This window comes from Bos grunniens, chromosome 6, assembly GCF_055505025.1.
Source record: "Bos grunniens cultivar Pamir isolate PY7600 chromosome 6, Bosgru_T2T1.0, whole genome shotgun sequence".
NCBI lineage: Eukaryota > Metazoa > Chordata > Mammalia > Artiodactyla > Bovidae > Bos > Bos grunniens.
This window is the reverse complement of record NC_141170.1, coordinates 15535363-15559695: the sequence shown is the minus strand read 5'-3', so window position 1 is coordinate 15559695 and position 24333 is coordinate 15535363. Positions and strand designations below refer to the sequence as shown.

General features: G+C 40.1%; 1 protein-coding gene and 1 long non-coding RNA gene across 7 annotated transcripts in view; one reads left to right on the top strand and one right to left on the bottom strand.

Moving 5' to 3' along the window:
• The window catches only part of KLHL8 (kelch like family member 8), a 54343-nt gene extending 42256 nt beyond the window's left edge, over positions 1–12087 (bottom strand). For 4 of the 6 annotated variants that reach the window (XM_086404883.1, XM_086404887.1, XM_086404882.1 and 1 more), the window contains exon 1: positions 11331–11522. The gene's annotated coding sequence lies outside the window, so the exon portion shown is untranslated. Of the gene's footprint in view, positions 1–11330; positions 11523–11568; positions 11876–11933 lie in introns of those variants that run through there. The other 2 variants (XM_086404885.1, XM_086404884.1) reach the window with 2 other exon arrangements.
• A 7452-nt stretch (positions 12088–19539) lies between these two features.
• On the top strand, positions 19540–20370 carry LOC147370334 (uncharacterized). Its single transcript, XR_015165186.1, has 2 exons — positions 19540–19674; positions 19830–20370. It is a non-coding gene; the product is annotated as an uncharacterized LOC147370334 (long non-coding RNA).
• Positions 20371–24333: the final 3963 nt, after the last annotated feature.

The following is a 24333-nucleotide window of genomic DNA, read 5'->3' as shown; positions in this document are numbered from 1 at the left end:
AAAATAACTTGCTTTAAAAAGGACTTGAATTTTATCTAATTCGTGAACTACATTTGTGAACTCTTAAAGAGTCTCTATTATTATTTTTACTTAAGAATGTCAGAAAAGTCACAGGGTTGTACTCAAATAACAAATGATAATTATCTGAATAAAAACGAAGTCTACTAAAAAATTAATCCACCAATAATTTGTTTCCAAGTGTCCAAAATTGGGATACTTCCCATTCAATATATGAAACAAAACACAAAGCTAAGTAAGAATTATTATATACTCCAGTGAGAGCCCTGCTGGTCAAGCACACTCTCTCTGAGTAGAGCACACCGCTAATCTCAGCTTGGAAGGGAGTGTGGTGCTTAGTGGCTGGTGAGCTTTCAGAGGCTTGCAAAATCTTATTCACTACGTTGTTACTGATTCATTAAACAGACTTAAAACCAACGCTAAAGAACTGTCATTTATTAAGTAAGCCAATTTCAAACTGGTTCTGATGACTAATTGTTACCATGGCTATATGAGAATCAGTCTTCTCTTAGGAGTTTGGGAACTCCTTTTGTCTTAACAAGATAAACACATAAGCCAACACACACACACACATATATACTAAAGGATATGATATATACTGGTCATGTGGTTTTATAACATTTCACAAAAAAACCCAAACACTGTCAGTGTTAAGGATAAATACCATTCGCCTTATATTTAATCATTCAGTCAGTCATCAGATGTTATATTGCAGGTTCTGGAAATTCACAGGTGAACACGCAAAGCAACAAAAAAGGGCATTAGAGCAGTGCTATTCAAAGTGGGTCTGGTCCGTATTTTTTTTTAAACACACTTCAACGAGGTAGGTACAAAAATCAAGTGCCTAGAAACTCTTAGAACAAAGTTGTATTTGACAATAATTGTATGTCTGTTGAATTTCATAAAAATTGAAGTTTGCATTTTGTGTATCTTTTTAAATTTCACTTTTCTAGTCATTCATTTCTGTTGTCTTTACCAAGGTACTGATTCACAAACTAGTTTTCACTATAGTGTCTGAAGAAAATTATTTAAAGGGGCTCAAGAAAAGCAGTCAGAATAGGTGAGGTTGAATTACATTTTGCTACCAAGATACATGCAAAAATAACATGCATTACACACCAAGAAGTACTTGCTCCAAAATTAGAAGGATGGTGCTGGTGGCCTAAAAGAAAACCCCTCAGCAGATGATACAGCACGCTAACGGAAGGTTGCATCATCCATGTTGTAGATGGACTAGGAGGTTGTAATGTATGGAAAAAACAAGACTTCTTAAAATGCTGCAAGAGCCAGACCCTAAATATGAAGAAATTCAGGAATACCTTATCCGGTCTATCTCTTATATTTTCCTTAAAAAAAAAAAAAAAAAAAGTACGCCTGCTAAGTCACTTCAGTCGTGTCTCTTTGCGACCCTGTGGACTATAGCCCCCCGGGCTCCTCTGTCCATAGGATTCTCCAGGCAAGAATACTGGAGTGGGTTGCCATGCCCTCCTCCAGAAGGAAAAAAAAATTTATGCACAAGCATAATCTAATTTTTTAAGTTATCTAAAATAAGTCCCCCGCTCCCCCCAAAAAAGATGAATAAGACGTAATTCCTACTATTAAGGAGCTTGAGTCATCCCTTTGGGACACAAACAAGTGGTCACAATACTGCGGTTAAGGCAATAGTAGGGAGATACACTGGGTAACATGGGAGAATCTAAACTAGCCTTGGTGATCAAGAAGGCTCCCCATTAAAAATGCAATAGTTTATATGTACTCAAAGCTCCCATTCCACTTATCCAACTATAATCTAGTTTCATAACTAGATTATAACTCTACTCCCTAACTTTTCCTCATACTGTTGGCCTTGCTTCTCTAGCCACAGCACTTCACTCACAGGCCCCATCATCTCACAGCCTCCCCACAGCCTCTTCTCTCACATCCTTGTTACTGCTGCAAGTTATCATCCCCAAATTCAAATCTGATCACATCACCTCAGTGCTTAAAAATGCCCACGGATAAAGTACTAGTAAGCAGAAAAAACTAGGTACAAATTATACGATCTTTTTAAAAATGTATATGTGATATGCTTCTAACTTGAACTGCTGTTTTCAAACCAATTAATGAATAAATTCTACAGCCTCTTTTTTTTGGTTACAGAGAAATTTATGGAGTAAAATAAGAAAATGTAAGTTTAAAACTAGCCACAGACCTTTAAGGCATGGGCCATACAAAGTATATTCCCAAAGCTCTTCAAATTCTAAGAAAAATGACCAAATATTTCCTCTTACTATAGCTAGCATGTCTGTTTTAACTAGGTTAAATATTCTTATATATAATAATATTTCAGAGTACTTTACAGTTCCTCATATAACGATCATATGATACACTTGTTGATTTTATAAGGCTTAAGAAGTAGCATGGTATAGGGGAAAAAACAGTGAGGGAGGTATTAGGGGAACTGGATTTTAACTAGCTGCATTACTGGGAAGTTACCTAATCTCTCACGTCTCAGTTTCTTCATTTATAAAAGAACAGTGTTGGTCTAGGTCAGGGGTCAGCATCTTTTCCTATAAAGGGCCAGACAGTAAATATTTCAGGCTTTATGCACCATCCAGACTCTGTCACAACTACTCAACCATGCCAGTGCAGTAGGAAAGCACCCACAGATAAATACATAAAGTAATGAGAGTAGCTGTGTTCCAATAAAACTTTACAAAACCAGCAGCAAGCTAGGCTTGGCCTAAGAGACCACAGATTTGGGTAATCACTGTTTACAGCTGTCCCCTAGTATCCTGGGGCATTAGTTCCAGGACACAGCCCTTCATACCAAAATCAAGGATGCTTAAGTCCCTTACATAAATGGCATGCATGGTATTTGCATATAACCTTGTACAACCTCCTCTCATTTACTTTAAATCCTCTCTGGGGTTGCAAACAGTCAAACATATCTTAGCAACTGAACAATAAACAACAATACCATGTAAATGCTATGTAAATAAGTCACCAGTGTGCAGGTAATTCAAGTTTTGCTTTTTGGAATTTTCTGGAATTTTTTTTTCCCTGAATGTTTTCATCCGAGTTTCCTCGAATTTACATATACGGAATCTGCGGATACAGAGAGCCTGTGTACTTCTAGTTCTAAACTATGCAAGTACTTTTTTTCTATTTAAAACTAACTTGTTGCCTTTTTTTTTAGAGAAAACTATAGTTGTATTTAACACAAGGCACAAAAACTAGCAGTTAATAGCAGACTTAAGAGCCAGTTTTCAGAGTCCCATTAGCTGTATAACCTTAGGCAAGTTACTTAAAACCACTCTGAGCGTACTGTTAAGACTACTGTGAAGAATAAATGAAGTAATATATGTAATGTATTAATTCTTAGCCCTGTATCTAGTTCACAGTAAGCATTCAATAAACTGACACTATTACTTTTATAAATTATGTGATCCTCAGTCCTCGGTGAGGAACACAATCCTCCAATCAACATTTTTTCCAGCAAAGAAATACAATATGCTATATAGTGATCTACATTCAGATGCATTTTGCACTATAGCAAAAGATGAGAACTGGTTATATTGCTCTAAGCCTTTCTTTAAAAAAAAAAAAAAACTATCGATACAACCAGTAGTCCCCAACCATTTTTGGCACCAGGAACCAGTTTCATGGAAGACAATTTTTTCCATGAACTGGAAACAGGGTGGTTTCAGGATGACTCAAGTGCATTACATTTATTGTACACTTTAATTTAATTCTGGCACTGATCGGACAGCAGGTACTGGTCTGAGGCCTGGAGGTTGGGGACCCCTGGATACAACAATCAGCATTAGCTGAGTACTTACTATCTACTTTGCATGTATGACTATGACTCTGGTTAGGTTACATAATCTTTTATTAGCCTCAGTTTCTTCACCTGTAAAAATGAGGAAAGCAGCAATACAAACTTCTTAAGATTGTTACAAGGACTAAATGAGTTAATAAACTGTCTGGCACATAAGCTATATAAGCAAGTGCTATTATTTGAGTTAAGATATTTCACATTTATTCAATCCTCAGGATAATTCAAAGCAGTATTATTACTATATCTATAGCTGTTGCTAATAAGGCTCAGAGACGTTAAGAAACCTACCCAAGGTCACACAGCGTATTAAGTGGCAATGCCTAGGTCTCAACACAGGCATGCATGACTGTACAGCCAAAACTCTTAACAGGAGGCTGAAGACAGCATTAATTCTGTCTTTGTACATCTTGCATGGTATGTTTAGATTATGGAACCACAATATGGATATAATATTCTCCCCAGAGAGAAAATGTTTTTTAATATTTTTAAAGTTTAAGAGTAAGAAAATACACATAAAATCACTGACCTTTAGTGAATATACAATGTTGTGTTAGTTTCAGGTGAAGAGCAAAGTGACTCAGTTACATGTTTTTCTTTTTCAGATTCTTTTCCCTTATAAAAACACTGATCTTTTTAATGTGACAGTATTTCCACAGGTAAAATTTTTGCTAAAATGATTCTTTTGTTTTCCATTTCTAATTAATTAAACTCACACTTTCATTATTCAAGAAATAAGCAATCCTCTGCAATAAAATAACAAAAGATGCAGCATAGTGACAAATATATATATGTGGTACTATGCAAATGCTGATATTCACCTCTAATTGATCTTTGAGATCTATATAGACCTCTCAGATTTTATAAAAAGTGCAAGTCTAGAGAGTTGAACACAATTCTGCTACTAATTTGTAGACTAGTCTACAAATTCCCAACTATTTATTTAAAACCTTGAACTGTGAAAAAGCATTCAGATATCAAATGAAAATACCAATATCAAAGAAAAAAGAAAACTCAAAAAGACAAAAACACATTACTCCACTGAACAGATTCATTCATAAGTTGGTATACCATCACTTGATCCATCTCAGTCTTTAGACCTTGTGACTGCTACCGGTAATTGACCCAGAAACAGAAGTTGGCTTCACACTGTAAAGCCCTATAGTTCAGCAACCTATCACTAACAAAGAAAATAGGGCAGTTTGATGTAGCTTACTTCCAAACTCTATTACAAGAATGAACTCAATCTTAGAACTCTAACATACTTCTGAAATTCACAAAATGCAAATAATATCAATTTTAAATGTCATAATTAAAATCACAAATCACCATCTAATCTACATAAGCTGATTATAAATTTCATATTCTTTCCAAACTAGCAGTGCTGAACCTTAAAATGATCATCAATTAGGATTCAATAGAACTTCATACTCTGTGTTATATAAGATGAAATATCACACCAGAAATATACAATATAAATATCATCACCTAGCTTGGAAGAAAAAATACTTAATTTTCATTAGCATTTTAGTATTTTGTTGAGAAAAGAAAAAAAAAATCTAGATTTTAGGATAAACAAACCAAGTTATCTTTTAACATTTCAAAATACTATTCCAATGTGCTGGATGGTACTAGGGTGCATGTTTCGCCACGCAGTCTGCTGCCCATCAACACTAGAGGGGTGGAGGGAGGCATGGAAATTAACTCACTAACAGTAATGGATCAATCAGTGGTATGTACTCCAGGTGTAAGCAGCAGTACTTTGACTGCTATCAACATACTACATCAAAAATATCAACCTCCAGTTCTAGAAGAAAAACAGGCATTCGCAGTGCTTCAAAAATTATCTGCATACACACACACAATTCTGTTCACTTTTTCTCAAAAGCACTAATTTTGAAAATAGTATGCAAAAAATCTAGTACAGAAACCTAGATAACTGAAGCTAATGGTTGTTATCTAAATGGTTCTGTTAAAAAAGGTTGTGAACTCCTTTTAAACGTATGTTGAAAGCTTTGGTTCTTCTCCCCAGGAAAAAACACAAGTACACACAGAATTCAGATTCTTGGAAGACCATTTTTGGTTCACACAGCCAAAAGTGAAAAGCTGATATTCTAAACCAGAGTTGTCTAGTTTCAGAACTGAGTTCAATATATTATTATATTCTGATGCTTCCACAAAAGCCCTTCAGACAAATAATTAAAAAAAAAAAAACCTAATGGGTCACATTTTATATGGTTATATCTTGAATATTGACATTAGTGTAAAAAAAATGTATATTTTAAATGTTCCATTTATTCTTCCTTCACTGGTTAACACAAAAACATATTTCTCAGAAAAGTGAAGAAATGGTCAAGCTAAGGAGTTTTAGGACTGAAAAATAGGGCATTTTGTTATTCTAAGAGGCATTTATTCTCCTTCATCTCTCTAGTTCTCAATATATAAAAATAATTAACCTTTGTTGAAAATTCAAATATAAGAAACCAGTTTAAATATCCGATGTTTTAATACACAAAAGCCATTTGAAATTAATTTGGGGGCTTCCACAGTGACTCAGATGGTAAAGAGTCTGCCTGCAATGCGGGAGACTCAGGTTCGATCCCTGGGTTGGGAAGATCCTCTGGAGAAGGAAATGGCAACCCACGCCAGTATTTTTGCCCGGAGAATCCCAACATTCAAAATAGTCCCTTTAATCTTTTCAAAATGACAAACCCATTTTCAGTTCTAACTCTTTAAGAGTTCTTTTTTTTGAAAAAGGGTCATTTGTCTAAATCCACACAATATACAACAGACACTAAGAGTGAACCTTAATGTAAAACTCTAGACTTTGGGTAATGGTATATCATTGTAGGTTCACTGACTGTAACAAATGTACCTTTTTGGTGTGGGGATTTTGATAGTGGGAAGACTGTGCATATATGGGGCAAAGCAGGGGGCATATGAGGGCAGAGGGTATATGAAATCTCTGTTCCCCTACTTAATTTGCAATAAATCTAAAATTGCTCTAAACGTAAAGTATTTTGATAAAGGGTGTGGAGTATAATATATCTTCTTCACTTTCTTTTTAAGAAATGAGGAAATAGTGTTTTTAAAAATTACCCTCAGTGGCTGTGAATTAAATTTCCTGACAGGATACAGAATGCGCAATTATTACAGAATAGATTACAAAACCATCATTCAAAAAGACACATGTACCCCAATGCTCACTGCAGCACTATTTACAACAGCCAGGACATGGAAGCAACCTAAATGTCCATCGACATATGAATGGATAAAGAAGATACATATATACAATAGAATATTACTCAGTCATAAAAAGGATCACTTGGGTCATCTGTAAAGATGTAGATGAACCTAGAGTCTGTCGTACAGTGTTCTCATTCTGACAACTCAGAAAGAACAATTATTGTATATTAACACATGTATGTGGAATCTAGAAAAACGATACAGATGAACTTATTAGCCGGGCAGGAATAGAGACACAGAACATAGGAAACTGACATGTGGATACACAGAGGGGAAGAGGAGGGTGGGATGAATTGAGAGAGTAGCATTATATATATATAGAGAGAGAGAGAGAGAGAGAGAGAGAGAGAGAGAGAGTAGCATATATATATAACTATATATATAGTGTGTGTGCACACACTACATGTATCAATAGCTAGTGGGAAGCTATTATACAGCACAGAAAGCTCAGCAATGATCTAGATGGATGAGAGGTCTAAGAGGGAGGAAATATATGTATACACGTACCTGATTCACTTCGTTGTACAACAGAAACTAACACAACATTGTAAAGCTATTACACTCCCATTTTTTTTAAAAAAGGGGTAGTGAACTCCTTTTAAACATACATTGAAAGCTGTGGGTCTTCTCTCCAGAAAAACAGAAATATACACAGAATTCACAGAAATCTTGGAAGACCATTTATGGGTACATCCATAGACCCAGGTTAAGAACCAGAGACAAAGTAGAAATTTTCTCTTCCCTTTGACCCTCTTCCATAATTTTACCTCTAACTCACAAGAATCAACTAAACTATTCACAGACAATGAATTCTCTTGTATAGCCTTTAAAAAAAAGTTTCATAGTACTTACATAAGCAGTTTTCAACAAAAAAATAAACTGACAGCATTCTGAAATACAACATGTGACTAATGATATCAATAAACGATAGTGCCTTACAGTTTCTAAAATGACTTCACCTGTTATAAAAATTAGTATTTTACCCCCTTTTACATTTAAGGAAATAGGTTCAGAAAATAACCTGCCGTGGGCACACAGCCAACAAATTAAGAGCTGGTATTCTAACCCAGAACTGTCTAGTTCCACCTCATTATTACATTTTGATGTTTCCACAAAAGGCTTTCAGACAAAGAAAACAGATCAAAAAAAAGCCTAATGGGTCACATTTTAGTGTAGTTATATCCGGAATACTGACATCAGTTTAAAAAAAAGTATACTTTAACTATGCTGGGTCTCAACTGCAGTATGTGGTATCTTTAGAGGCAACATTGGAACTCTCAGTTGCAGCATGTGGGATCTAATTCCCTGACCAGGGATCAACCCTGGGCTCCCTGCCTTGGGAGCGCAGAGTCCTAGCCATTGGACTACCAGGGAAATCCCCAAATGTCTATTCTAAATGTTCCATCTCTTCTTCCTTCATTGGTTAACATAAAACATGTTTTTCAGAATAGTGAAGAAATGGTCAAGCTAATGAGTTTTAGGACTGAAAGACATGACATTTTGTTACTTCTATGAAGTATTTATTCCTCATCGCTTTAGTTCTTAATATATAAAAATAATTAACCTTTGTTGAAAATTCAAATATAAAAAACCAGTTTAGATATCCAATGTTTTAAAACATAAAATTCTTGAAATTAATTTTTAGGACATTCAAAATAGTCCCTTTAATCTTTTCAAAATGACAAACCCATTTTCAGTTCTCTACAATTCTTTAGAGTTCTTGATTTTTTGAAAAAAGGTCATTTGTCTAAATCCACAGAATATTCAATAGACAGCAAGAGTGAACCTTAATGTAAACTCTGAACTTTGGGTAATGGTATATCAATGTAGGTTACTAACAAATTTACCTTTTTGCTGTAGGGATTTTGATAGAGGGGGAGACTGCTTACATGGGGCAAGGCAGGAGCATATGAGGGCAGAGAGTATATGAGAAATCTCTGTTCCTCCCACTTAAATTTGCTATGAACCTAAAATTCCTCTAAATATAAACTACTTTGATAAAGGATATGGAGTCTAATATATCTACCTCACTTTCTTAACAAGTGAGGAAACAATGTTTTTAAAAATTATCCTCAGTGGCTGTGAATTAAATTTCCTGCCAGGAGACAGAATGTGCAATTATTACAGAATATATTACCATCTTAGAAAATAATAATAATCTTATCAAATGTTAAAAGAATTAGCAGCTTTATAAAGAATCTAGAAAAATGATACTGATGATCCTATTTATAGGGCAGGAATAAAGACACAGAGAAAAGACTTGTGGACAGAGGTGGGGAAGAAGAGGGGGATGAATTAAGAACAGCACTGACATACACACTATAGTGGGAAGCTGCTTTATAGCATAGGAAACTCAGCTAAATGCTCTGTGATGACCCAGAGGAGTGGGAGGCAGGCGATATACGCATACTTACAGCTGATTTCACACTGTTGTACAGCAGAAACCAGCATAACATTGTCAAGAAATTATTGTTGTTTTTTTAGTCAGTAAGTCGTGTCAGACTCTTTTGTGACCCCAGGAAGCCCACCAGGCTCCTTTGTCCATGGGATTTCCCAGGGAAGAATACTGAAGTGGGTTGCCACTTCCTTCTCTAGGGATCTTCCCCACCCAGGGATGGAACCCACGCCTCCTGCATTGCAGGCAGATTTTTTTTTTTTTTTTTTTTTTTACCGATGAGACACCAGGAAGGCCCCAAAGCAATTATACTCCAATTAAAAATAAATGTTTTTAAAAAGATTTTAAAAGTATTGGCAACTTGAAATGTTAACATGAAGTTAAGCAATAGCTGAGTATGGTATCCTAAAATTTCTTTTGATATTTATTTATGTTCATACTCTCTGTATCTTAAAGGCGATATATACAGCGACTAAAGTCTGAAGTAGGTCACGGGATGAGTGACAAAAGAATGGGTGCTCGTAGGGAGGGGGAGGAAAAGCTGCAGCCAATGAAATAACCCACCGCTTAGCTGAGGTCCTCTGCTTACCCAAGACTACTCTCTGGCAGGATCAACACTGGAGGGAGACGGAGGAAAAGAATTTCCTCGGTCTACGAGAATGAAGAACACCAACAGCCCAACAATTAATTAACCTCACCGGGGTGGAGGAGGGGAGAGGGGGAATGCAAAGAAAGAAAAAGTGCAACCAGCAGATAAAACACCTGTGTCAACCTAGCTTCTTGCAAGAACATTTTCCCAAAGAATCCTCCCGAAGCAGTATAACATAAGCATAAGCTAAAATGGCCAAGCATAGTTACGCTATTAATACAGATGTAAAAGAATCCTGACAAAAAAAGTTCAATAGCCTACTTAAAGTCACCCGATCTAACATTGCCAGGTGGGAAAACATACCAAAACAAAACAAAACAAAAACCTTTTCAAACTCAGGCAATCCAAACGCTAGGACTGTCAAATCCAGTCAAGGACCAGCCCCAGGCTAGAAAGCGCGAAGGATGGAGATAAATCGCCTCTCTCAGGGAAACCAGCAGGCTAACGAAGCCCAGAAGTGCGTGAAAAGGAGGAAAGCGCAGGCATCCCGGGCTGTGAAACAACTCCACTGAGCAGAGGCGTGTTTTGAAAGAGGCTGCAGTTTCTGCTCTCAAACTCCAAGGCACTCTTCGACACCCCCCCGCCCCCCGCAGGGTCTCCACCTAAGGCGAGCTGCAAGCCCCCAGCACACGCCAGCCAGACCCCCGGGGCCATGAGTCTCGCCGGCAGGCCAGTCCCGGAGGGTTACCCTCCGGACGGACGGCCAGCACGGCCCCAGGGCCAGCATCCCGGACGGCGGCTGACCCCGATACCCGCGCCCGCCTCCCCGACCCTCGCGGGCGGCGCGTCCTCACCGCAGGGCCCGCCCCGCCCCCACATGCCGCCCTCGCCCGGACCCCGCGAAGCACCTGCCCGCCTCTCTCTTCTTCGAAAGACCCTGAGGAACGAGCCAGGCTGAGGGAGTCGGAGACCGGGGTTCCCTTCGAGGAACGCGACTACCCCCCACCCCGCGCCTTGCCTCTCGCCACAAACGGGGGAGGGGGCGACAGAAACCGCGCAGCGGCTGAAGGGGCCCAAACCCTCCCGGCAGGGGAGTTTGGGTTCCTGCGTGCAGGACTCGGGGAGTTTCTCCGCCACAGGCGCGAGCCCGGGCGGCGCTACGATTTGGGCTCGGGGCTGAGGTGACGGAGGACTTCGCACGAGCGGACAGCACCGCACAAAGAAAAGAGGGAGTTGGGGGGGGCGGGGGACGAAAGCCCGGTTACCTCAGTCCTCGGCTGGTTCCCTCCGCTCGGTTCCCCACCCCCGCCCCCGTCCCGGGCCTCGCCAAGGATGCAGCCGGGCTGCCAGGTTCCTGCAACCCTGGACGGCGCCGCACCGGCCCCGCGCGAGCACCCGACGGACACGCGCCCCTGTGCGCGGCCTCGCCGAGCCCAGCCGGCGCCCGGCGTCCTCTCGCCCGCGCCTGCGCACAGCACTCTGGGTAGTGTGGTTTCCAATTACCTCCTGCCGGGGACCGCCCCCGCCCCGCGTGCTCTCCGAGCCCGGCTCGGGCGCGGGCGGCGGGAGTTTTCAGCCAGCTGGGGAGTGTTGTCCTTCCTGATGCTGGGGACAGCTGGCGGGGCCTGACTGGCGTCCTCAAAACACAGGTTCAGATAGGCCACCGCATGATTAACCTCCGAAGTTATCCGTTTCTTCTCTTTTGTGGCTGTACCATAAATCCCATCTCGCTCATGGTGAAGGTTCTTAGGGTTTCTGTCGTTTAAAGAAGGAAAAAAGGGTCTACTTTTGTTCCTGGCAATTTCTCCACAGGCTCTGCAAAAGAGATATATTGATACAAAACACCTGGTGTTTATATAACTACTTACCCATAGTTTGTAGGCATCCCACTCCAGTACTCTTGCTTGGAAAATCCCATGGGAGGAGGAGCCTGTTAGGCTGCAATCCATGGGGTCGCTAAGAGTTGGACACGACTGAACGACTTCACTTTCACCTTTCACTTTCATGCATTGGAGAAGGAAATGGCAACCCACTCCAATGTTCTTGCCTGGAGAATCTCAGGGACGGCGGAGCCTGGTGGGCTGCCGTCTGTGGAGTCGCACAGAGTCGGACACGACTGAAGTGACTTAGCATAGCATAGCATAGTTTGTAAGACCAAGGAAGCAGTTGATCGACCTGAGCACTCACTGCTAAAAACCACTGCAAGTGAAAATGATGTTGAAATCAACTAATTTTTCTATAAGCGCAATGAAATGTTGGAAGGGATAGATGAGCGAGCAAAGAAAAAAAAAATTGAAGGCTAAAATCTTTTGTTAGAGCAAGCTCTAGCTTTCACAACCCTAGGAATCTATTTCAGAATAAATTCAATCCTGATACATTTATAAATATTAATACATAGGTTTCGATTGATTTAGCTAGAAAAGAGCCTTTAGAAAAAAAATTGCATCTTATGTAAAAACCCCAAGGTAACTATTTGAAATTTCAATTCTAGGGGCGAAAAAATCACTTTTCCATTTTAAAATAGCAGAAATAGAAATAAATCTTAGTACTTCAGAATATTTCTCTTCAGGACCTTATGTTTGAAATTTTAATATGAACAAACAAAAGTGGAGCAAGACCAGTTTTAGTGTGCACACGTAAAACTTGTAAAATTTGTCTGGAAGTATGATGTAATACTGTGTATTTAATAAGGTCATATTCTAATAGAATTTTTTTTATAATATGAACTTTTTAATTGCATGTTCAGTGTCCCCTAAAAAATGCTTATAGAACTGCTCTTTTTTCTCTGCTAATAGACATATAAAAAACTGCTTGTACTTACTAACTACATCATAGAAATCTACACAGTATTTCAATATGGTTTCCATTTATTTTTTCAAGAATATTTAGTGAGCACTTAGTATATGGCATACACTGAGTTAAGAACTGGGAAATAGTGAACGAAACTGAATAGTTCCTACCTTTGTGGAGACTTAAGAGCTAGTGGAAGAGACAGAACTAAACACATAATGAGAAATAAAAAGGTATACAAGGACTTCCCTGGTGGTCCAGTGGCTAAGACTCTGCATTCACAATGCAGAGCACCCAGGTTCAATTCCTGATCAGTAAACTAGATCCCATATCTTGCAACTGAAAGATTCTGCATACTACAACTAAAGCCCCGACACAGCCAAACAAATATTTAAAAAAAAAAAAAGGTATGCACAGGGTTGGGCTTCCCAGGTGGCACTAGTGGTAAAGAACCAGCCTGCCAATGCAGGAGACATTTAAGAGGCCCGGGTTGGCTCCCTGGGTAGGGAAGATCCCCTGGAGGAAGGCATGACAACCCACTCCAGTATTCTTGCCTGGAGAATCCCATGGACAGAGGAGCCTGGAGGGCTATGGTCCATAGGGTCACAAAGACTCAGACACGACTAAAGCAACTTAGCACACATGCATGCACATGCAGAAGGTGGCAAGGGGAGTGGGGAGCATATAGGTATAGTAATCTACAACTTTTTGTTGGGAGAGGGGAGGTCAGGCAAAAATTCAATGAAATTTTCAAACCAAATAACAATAAACTGGGGGAAAATCCTCCACTTAAATGTGATATATCCACAACAATGCTCTCAAATAATTATTTTTTAAAATAATATCTTACTAAACAAGGTACATCTTGATGAGATTCAGAACATAGTACCCCCCAAACATAGCACCTTGACATACTGAATATCTTCAACTGAAGGAATCAGAGAAAACAGCAAAAGCAGGAAGGTCTCTCCAACCCCCAACCTTCTTCCCCCAAACTGGTCATCAAACTCCCATATATAAGGTACCCTCCCTATACCAGGAGAAAATTATAGGCATTCATATTGCCAGAGATTGAATTTAGGGCTGAGAAACCTGTATAAACATACTTAAGCTAATCCTTTTCTTCCTAGTAATTCCTTCACCATTTACTAACCCTAGGCCAAACCCCACTGTCTTGTCAATTCTTCACAAATTTATCATTTCTTTGTCTGAAAAGTGAAAGTATTAGTCCTTCAATCATGTCTGACTCTTTGAGGCCTCATGAACTGTAGCCCTCCAGGTTCCTCTGTCCATGGGATTTCCCAGGCGAAATTATTGGAGTGGGTTGCCAATTCCTTCTCCAGGGGATCTTCTAGATCCAAAGATGGAACCTGCATCTCCTGCATTGGCAGGCAGATTCTTTACCTCTGAGTCACAGGGAAGCCCTCCAATATAACATGTAAAAATTTGATAAAATTTGTATGCTTTTATCCTGTTAATCTCTCTTCATTTGCTTAATTTTCAGAGACCCTCGGAGAGTCAAGAAAAACTTTTTCCTCTGCTACAGTCTCAATGAAAAGATCACACATTTCCTGAATATGACCAAGATATCTTCTTAGCTTTTATTCATTCCTCCCTAGCTCCTTTTCAGAATTAACAGAACTACTTAATAACCTAATTAATAAGAGACTTATTCATTAGAGACTCCTTCCTTGTCTAAAATTCCATGAATTAAAACTGGAAAAGATCTGACCTCTGTTGGTTCACTGTCTGTTGTACTTTGGTCCAAATAAATTACAATGTTTTGACCTCAATTGACATTTGCATGTTAAGTCTTTATCTCTAATCTGGAATGAAAGGCTTTATAATATCCAAAAGAATTTCAAATGTGGCCTGCCAAGCGATTTTGAAAGATTAATGAAGGGGACCATTTAATTTTCATTTGCAGTGGAGGCAAAGCTTTCAGTCACTGGGCAGTTCCCTGGACAACTGTCTGACTATGAAAACTTCTTGAATATCCTGAACAAGCAAGACAACACCCTCATGTCCAGGTCAGAGTCACTGGCTTGCAGTGACCTTTCTTCCTACTCTTCCACTCCTGTTAATATTTTATCACCCTTCCCTCATCCAATCCTGACCAGGGTTTCAGCTGTACTTAACAGCAATCACATCCTGAATTCTGCCCCACAATGGCCTAACTTAACCTATTTTAACTACTTCATGACAGTCCTTTCATCCATTACCCTTGCCATTAATCTGACATAGGTATCTCTAAGCCTTTGCTGATCTTTTCCAGCCTCATCTCTGAGATATTTAAGTTTCCCTAATTTCTCTCTGGGCCTTTGAAATTGCTGTGCCTTCTGTCTCCCTCTTTGCCTGGTAAACTCCTGCTTGCCTTTCAGTATCAACCCAGATATTGTTTTCAGCAGGAAGCATATCCTGGTTACAGTTCCCCTCCTCTTTGTTCTGTGTTAACGCTTTCTGTATATGCTCACATTACAACCTATTTTTGCTTCTCAAATAGCTGTCTTTTCAGTGAGCATTTTAATTAGGTATCCTTTCATTTGTCTGATAACTTCCTAAATAGAAATTAGGAACATGGTACTGGGTATAAGATGGCTGATTAACAAATACTTAGGAAATAAACGGATGCATATCAACTTAGGGCAGTAAAGAAAAGTGTGGAAGTGAAACTTGCTCAGTTGGGTCCGTCTCTTTGCAACCCCATGGACTGTAGCCTAACCAGGCTCCTCTGTCCATGGAATTCTCAAGGCCAGAATAGTGCAGTGGGTTGCCATCCCCTCTCCAGGGGATCTTCCCAATCCAGGAATCAAACCCAGATATCCCGCATTGCAGGCAGATTCTTTACCATCTGAAGCCACCAGGGAAGCCCAAGAATACTGGAGTTGGGTAGCCTATCCCTTCCCCAGAGGATCTTCCTGACCCAAGAATCAAACCGGGGTCTCCAGCCTTATAGGCAGATTCTTTACCAAGTGAGCTAAAAGAAGGATCCTGCAAGTATTTTCTGTAAAGCAAGTATTTTAGCTTGTGGACCTTAAGGTCTCCATTGTAACTACTCAACTCTGCTTCTTAAAGCATGATGGCTAATCCTCATTGGTGGTTCCATAATATCTATGTAATAAGGAATCTGAGTTCCTTCAAGGAACTCACACTTGAATGGAAGAACTTGGGGTGGGGGAGTGGGTGCAGCTTCGGCTAGAGGGCATCACTGAGGATATGTTTACATAGCAGCTACTTTGTCCTTGTTTAGAGTGATTATTTTGGGGTCCTTTGCAGGTGGGTCAACAGATAGAGCTAAAACAAAAAGCATCATTTTGTTGCTAAGCCACTGCCAGTTTAGTTTGCACACGAAATAATTTCTTTTGAAAATTTATCTGTGTTGGTGAGTTTTTAAACTCCGGTTTGCCTCCTGCCCCCACCACACGCACACTTTTAATATTTCACTCTGGCTGTTCCCTTCTGCCGAAGTCAGATCGCTTTCCATTTCCCGTGAGCCTGCCTAGCCATGGTCAAGCTTTCAAGCTGCCTTTGCGGGGAGCTGTGGAATCTTCTTTAATATGAAGGGATGAGAGCAGTTCGCCTCCATGCTATCACACTCCAGCTTCCCCGATGGCTCAGCGTGTAAAGAATCTGCCTGCAATACAGGAGACATAGGAGATGTGGGTTCAATCCCTGAGTCAGGAAGGTTCTCTGGAGAAGGAAATGGCAACCCACTCCAGTATTCTTGCCTGTAAAATCTCATGGACAGAGAAGGCTGGTGAGCCACAGCCCAAAGGGTCACAAAGAGTGGGACATGGCTGAGCAACTAAGCGCACACACACTGCCACACTCCAAAAGCCTCCTAACTTTATCATAAAACACATTTAGAGAAACTTACACACTTCTGGGCCAAGTTTTATCCATATGTATTATAGAAAGTGGCACAGTGATACAAATGTAATAATTGTGTTTCAGTTCCAATACTATTCCAAGTGCCTGATCTCTATGAAAACTGCTGTAAATCTATATTGCATTAGCTTTCTGATATCTTCACATTCTCACAGAAATCTATGGAAGGTTTTCTTTTTATTATTTAAAAAAAAAATTACGTTGCAGAATGACAGATCCTGCTAGCTGCTTAAACAGTATCTTGTTGCCTTCCTCATTAATAAAGGCCAGTTTTTTGTTTTTTTTTTTAAGGAATGACAGTGGTCATGTATGGATGTGAGAGTTGGACTGTGAAGAAAGCTGAGTGCCAAAGAATTGATGCTTTTGAACTGTGGTGTTGGAAAAGACTCTTGAGAGTCCCTTGGACTGCAAGGAGATCCAACCAGTCCATTCTGAAGGAGATCAGCCCTGGGATTTCTTTGGAAGGAATGATGCTAAAGCTGAAACTCTAGTACTTTGGCCACCTCATGCGAGGAGTTGACTCATTGGAAAAGACTCTGATGCTGGGAGGGGTTGGGGGCAGGAGGAGAAGGGGATGACAGAGGATGAGATGGCTGGATGGCATCACTGACTCGATGGACGTGAGTCTGAGTGAACTCCGGGAGTTTGTGATGGACAGCGAGGCCTGGCATGCTGCGATTTATGGGGTCCAAAGAGTCAGACACTACTGAGCAACTGAACTGAACTGAGGTACCTAGCTAATAGATTATTTGTCAGGCTTCCTGACAGACTAAGTTCTATTCATAAAGTATAAGTTCAAGTGTTGCTTGGGACTTTGAGGGGGATGACTGCTTAAAGGGATGGAAGATACCTCTCTTATGCTTCTTTCCTTCTTACTGGAAGTAATGGCTGGAGTTTTAGCAGCCACTTTAGACTATGAGGTTATTTGAGGGTAGAAATCATGTATAAGTTGGTGGAAAATGACAGAAAGAGCCTAGGTCTTTAATGACCAGTGAGCCACCAAACCAGTCCTCCCCCAAGCCTTTTGGGGTTGGAAGTTCCAGTTGTGAAAAAGATATTTGTATATGATAAACAAATATGGCTCCTTCTAAATGTTAGAACTGGCACTGCGGCCTGCCCAGGCTTACAGGCTTTCTTTCTATATGAATTAGCAATTTAGGACTGCTCTTTCACTGGGCCAGTGGAGAAGGAAGTACATCTGTCCAGAGCCTCGAAGAGATGAGCAGATGAAAATCAATGAAGAGGAAAACAAGGATTGAGCAACCCGACAGGGTATGTGAATTTACTTCCTTCCCTAGGCCTTGACCATTTTGCATAGAACCCTTAAGACAACGTGGAGGTTATCATGTTGCAATCTTGTAACAATGATGTAATTCTTTCCCCTAAATGGTTACTGGCTCTCCTGTTACCACATTCATGGACTCATAATTCTTGCTCAGATGAAAATCACGTTTTTAGACCCTCTTTGTTAAGTGCGTCTCTTTGGGAGTTTATCAGCCAAAGTTGAAAGAGGGAAATTGTTATAATGGCACTTCTTTTTCAAGGAAGCAGAACCAAAAGAAAACCTTTCAGCCAATTTCCTCAGAGGTAAAACTGGATTATTAGAATTGAATAGTCTGTTGTTCAGCCTCTCTGGGAAGTTTCAGTTGCTGCTTGATCTTCAGCTGAGCCCTGAGGCAGAAGCACAGAGGGTCACTGGATTTGTGCCTACCTGGCTGGAGGGAGGTACCACAAAAAAGACTGTTGCTTTTATATGCTCACAGGTATTGAGACGAAAACAAATGAGGCCAAAGAGGGCTCGGGATAGAAGACAGGTGATCCCCTTTGCTGTGTGCTGCATTGGCAAGCAGTCATTTACATGTTAGTCAAGAATTTTAAGACTCTACTCAGATTATTACCCTTAAATCTGGACTACCATTTTTCTTTAGAAAAATTTTAAAAGAAATGTCCAGCTTACCTGCCTCTACTTCTCAACATGAACCATCACCCTCAAGTTCTGCCAAAAGTTTAGCTCTTCTCTCCTCCCAAGCAGCCCCCTTTCACCCTCTCAGGAAGGCTGCTGGCAGAGAACTCCCATTACATTGAAGGAGCCATTTGAGGCAAATTTAATAAAGGTGTGAACAGGTTCTGCTGCTGCTGCTGCTATGTCGCTTCAGTCGTGTCCGACTCTGTGCGACCCCATGGACTGCAGCCTACCAGGCTCCTCCGTCCCTGGGATTTTCCAGGCAAGAGTGCTGGAGTGGAGTGCCATTGCCTTCTCCGGTGAACAGGTTCTAAGAAAAGCTAAAAGGACCCATGCAGTATTCCTGAGCTAATAAGAAAGAAACTACCAGAACCCAGAGAGGAGAGAAAGCTGTGTGTAGAGACCTGCTGACTATAATAAAGCCTTGATGAGTCCCTGCAGGAAGGGTGCTAGGATAGAAATACCCTAATCTCCCTCTTCTTTCTTTTTGGTCCCTCTCAGTTTCCCAACCAGGAATCAAACCCGCGTCTCCTGCATTGGAAATACAGAGTCTTAACCACTGGGCCACCAAAGAAGTCCCATTCTCCTCCTCTTTGATTTACTAGTGACACTGCCTGCCAAAGCCAGCTTCTGGAAGCCAGAGTACAAGGAAATCTGTTAATTTTGTTCATCAACGTCAGCTTTTCTGGCACAAAGCTGGATAGAGAAGAACGAAGAGAGATCTAGAGGGACAACTGGAAGATATTCAGCCACCTGCTCTGACATTTTTTGCCCAGGCTGGGCTTATCACCTAGAACACCCTCATTTTCAATTGTCATATAATCCTCTGCTATGGTCTAGGATTCAAGTATATGACCTACTTTTAAATACAGACATCCCTCTCTCCTGGTTAGCATTTTCAGCTGTATCTTTCCCACTGACACTTAACTATATACAGCCTTTATTGCCACTAAATGTTTCAAAGATATGTAAGTATCCCATTAAATTGTAAGCTCAATTTATGTTATGCTTCTTTTCAATCTCTATAGCACCTAACACAGTGTTCAGCACAGACCAGTTGAAACAAATTGTAATTTTCTTAATTCTCTCACTTTTTTTATCCCCACCCTCTACCTGCCCCGAGGGGCTTCCCAGGGAGTGCTGCTGCTGCTGTTAAGTCGCTTCAGTCGTGTCCGACTCTGTGCGACCCCATAGACGGCAGCCCACCAGGCTCCGCCGTCCCTGGGATTCTCCAGGCAAGAACACTGGAGTGGGTTGCCATTTCCTCCTCCAATGCATGAAAGTGAAAAGTGAAAGTGAAATTGCTCAGTTGTATCCGACTCTTCGTGACCCCATGGACTGCAGCCTATCAGGCTCCTCCATCCATGGGATTTTTCCAGGCAAGAGTACTGGAGTGGGTCGCCATTGCCTTCTCCTCGTCTCCTCCCAAGTGGTCTCAATAGTGATTGAAGAGAGCTGGTGACTGAAAAATCAAGCAACCTCACCGAAATGATGGAGATGGGGGCAACTCTGAAGTAGCTCCTAAGAGGTTTCCCAGAACCCCCTGGGACCCACAAGGATGGATCTGCGTAACAATTCACCCTTAATTAGCTTCCTTCCCTTTCTTCTTCTGTCTTTCTGCTGCTGCCAATGCTTCCTAGAAACACCTCCCATATGAAACACTTACTTAAATTATTTAAGTTTACTTCTAAGATAGAATGATGTGATATCACCAGTGATATTCAACCCACTTGTGGTAGGAATATGCAAGGATGTACTTTTCTTGATACAGCTTCTCTGTCCTGATATTTTCCTCTTTCTTGGCTTTCATGGTATCTAAACATATTATTGATCCGCCTGAGGAAAATTACAGATTTTTTAAAATACTAAAAATAAAGTTAGTGTTGTCTTATCTTTTTATAACAGCAACATATCTTTATTATTGAAAATAATACCACTGTTCTAAAATAGAGACTGTTAATATCTTGCTGTGTGCCCTTTTGGAACATTTTCTTTACATGAATTAATGTGGGTCTTTTTAATTGCTTTTTTTCCCACTGAAGAATGTATGTTGAATAACTTGACAAGTCAAAAAAAAAAAATACTCATGTTTAATAGCATTCAAAATGACTGCCAGGACTTCCTGGCAGTACAGTGGTTAAGACGTCCCCCTTCCACTACAAGTTGCACAGGTTCAATCCCTGGTCAGGGAACTAATTTCCTGCAAAACAATAAAAATGGTTTCAGGATGTTTCACTGTATGGACTTACTACTGCTGCTGCTGCTGCTGCTAAGTCGCCTTAGTCATGTCCAACTCTGTGCGACCCCATAGACGGCAACCCACCAGGCTCCCCTGCCTGGGATTCTCCAGGCAAGAACACTGGAGTGGGTTGCCATTTCCTTCTCCCATGCATGAAAATGAAAAGCGAAAGTGAAGTCGATCAGTCGTTTCCGACTCTTAGCGACCCCATTGACTGCAGCCCACCAGGCTCCTCTGTCCATACTACTATTCCTCTAATCAAGCTTTCAGTTTTAATTATTTAGAGTTTTCCAGCTTTCAAAAAAAAATTGTTTATAGGTTGTCTAACATGTAACTAAATCATTAAGATACTTCCCCAAAGTGGAACTGCTACATCAGAGATCACATAGATTCAAAAGATTTCTGACATCTTACATAAGTGGCTCCTACCCGCAAAGTATGAGACTACTTCCTGACGGTTCTATCATCTCTATTTTCTTCTTTAAGCCTTTGCCAATAATTAACTTTATTTCTCCCCTAATATCAAGGATGAACTTTTTAATATTGCCATTGGCCATTCTTTTTTTTAATGATCTGGCTTGTTCCTGTATACAAAGACAATCATAGGAAGACCGTGCTGCTGTAATACTAGCTGAGATTATGATCTCATTGCTTTTTGTTAATTGGTTGGTTATTCTACCTTCAAGAACAGACCTGTCTAAGAACGGCCTCTGACCGCTCCTTGCTTCAGGTATCTAATTTACACTTAAGTTTAACCTTGGCCCCTGTATCAGTGACTTTCCACATCAGTCTTTCTGCATCTCTCCATTGGCTTTCCTATCACTATTCACTTTCAGCATGTTGAGTCCTGACTTCCAATCTGTTACCATCACCAACTTTTTCAGTTCTGTCTAAACTCTCTTGGACTCCAAAATTTGAAATAGCAGAACTTCTTTTTAATCTTTTTTCTTTTTTGTATTCAGATGCAATCAAACATGACTATGCAGTTTCTTTGTTCACAATATTTCACAGGTTTTCTCCTAAAGCTTTATTTCTACAATCGTGACTCTAATTTAGATCCACCACATTCTGTCAAGTGGAGAAGGAAATGGCAACCCACTCCACTATTCTTGCCTGGAGAATCCTATGGACGGACCACAGGCTCCTCTGTCCATGGGATTTTCCAGGCAAAAGAACTGGAGTGGCGTGCCATTGCCTTCTCCGCTTGATGTTTCTAGGTAATGCCAAATTGTATTCCAATTCAATTATATCAATTTACACTTTTAAGAGAACTTTCTGAGGGTTTCAGTTGTCCCACATTCTGGTCCACATTTAGTTTTGCCAGATTTCTTAACTTCTGCCAGTCTGTTATATATAAAATAGTGTCTCCTGGTTTTAATTTGTGGTTTTTTTATTTTTTAGACTTCTGTTTTTGATGTGGACCATTTGAAAAATCTTTATTGAATTTGTTACAATATTGCTTCTGCTTTATGTTTTGTTTTTTTGGCCTTGAGGCATGTGGGATCTTAGCTACTCCACCAGGAATGGAACCTTCACCCTCTGCTTTGGAAGGTGAAGTCTTAACCACTGGACCACCAGGGTAGTCCCTCCTGATTTTAATTAGAATTAATACAGCTATTAATGAGATTTTAATGAACATATGTTTATTACCAATTCAGATTTTCTTTTCTGTAAAATTCTTGCTCAAATTTTTCCTTTTCTTGTGGATTTTTGTTCTTTTTACTGATTAGTTTTTAGAAGTAACCTTTAATATTCTAAATACTAATACTAATCTTCTGTTTATTATCTGAGTATTAAACATCTCCTTCCAGTTTGTGGCTTGGCTTCTTACTTTTTAATGGTGTTTTTTGATAACCAGTTTTTAATTAGAATGTAAGTAAATTCATCGATGTTTATTTACCCTAATGGCTTGAGCTTTTTATATCTTCTTTAAGAAACATAAAAATTTCTGACACATAAAAATTTTCTTGTTTCTGTTCCTGACACACACAATATTTTCTTTTACAACGTTTGAGTTTTACATGTTAAATTTAATTCGTTAGACTTCTTGAATGGATTTTGGTAAGTTAAATTTTAATTTACCACTTATGCCTACATTATGGGCAGCTTACCGAATACTCAGTATTTTTCCACTTCTTTTTTTATTCTTTAGTTTATTATTTTAAATAAATGTTTTTTTAGAGTGTTTATTTCAAGCTACATGAATCTTTTAGAAGCACCCCACAAAGTACTCTTTGTTATTGTTTACATATTGCATAAACTACTAAAATACAGGCAAGCCAGCAATTTACCACAATCAGCATTTGATTCTTGGATGTACCTCTAGATTTAGAGTAGAATGAGTTCTGGGTCCACATTGTAGACATAGAGGTATTTTAAAGTATTTGATCTCCTAAATGAAAGTGAAAGTCTTAGTTGCTCAGTCGTGTCCAACTCTTTTGAGACCCCACAGACCATAGCCCATCAGGCTTGTCTTTCCATGGGGTTTCCTAGAGAAGATACTGGAGTGGGTAGCCGTTCCCTTCTCCAGGGGATCTTCCTGACCCAGGGATCGAACCCAGGTCTCTGGCATTGCAGATGGATTCTATACTATAGCAAATCAAGCATTAAAAATTATGCTCTATACTTCATATTGTATATTTAAATATGACCTCCTTCATGGAATATGGAGATGTATTATAAAACACAGAATCTCTCTCTTCAGGTTTTTCAAACCGTACCAACTTGTAATTCATCCTCATGGGAAAGCCAGACCCATTCAATAACTTGGCACCAGAATTAAGCTAAAACTGGTGGTTCAGACGGTAAAACGTCTGTCTACAATGCGAGAGACCCGGTTTGATCCCTGGGTTGGGAATATCCCCTGGAGAAGGAAATGGCAAACAACTCCAGTACTATTGCCTGGAAAATCCCATGGACAGAGGAGCCTGGTGGGCTACAGTCCGTGGGGTCGCAGAGTCAGACACCACTGAGCGACTTCACTTCACTGTCTTTGAGATAGGCACGGAGGGAGGAAGTGAGAAACCGTAATAGTAGTTGTAAAACACTTGGAGCTCCCTCTGCTGGAATATATTGGTTAAGGAGCAATTGTGAAGGAAGAGCTCTACCTCCAAGGTCAAGAAATAGAAACAAAGGAAACAATCTCAAAGTTAGCATTGACACCAGGTTAAAAGGAAAGTTAAAAATAACAGTAGTAGACTTTCTTCTAAGGTTTTGATTTTGTAAAATTTGTCACTTTTTCCTTATATGTGAGGAATATTCGCCTTATGGTACAAAAAGGGTTAACTCGATTCATTGTTGTTGATGTTTAGTCGCCCAGTTGTGTCCAACTCTTTGTGACCCCATGGACTGCAGCCCACCAGGCTTCTTTGTCCATGGGATTCTCCAG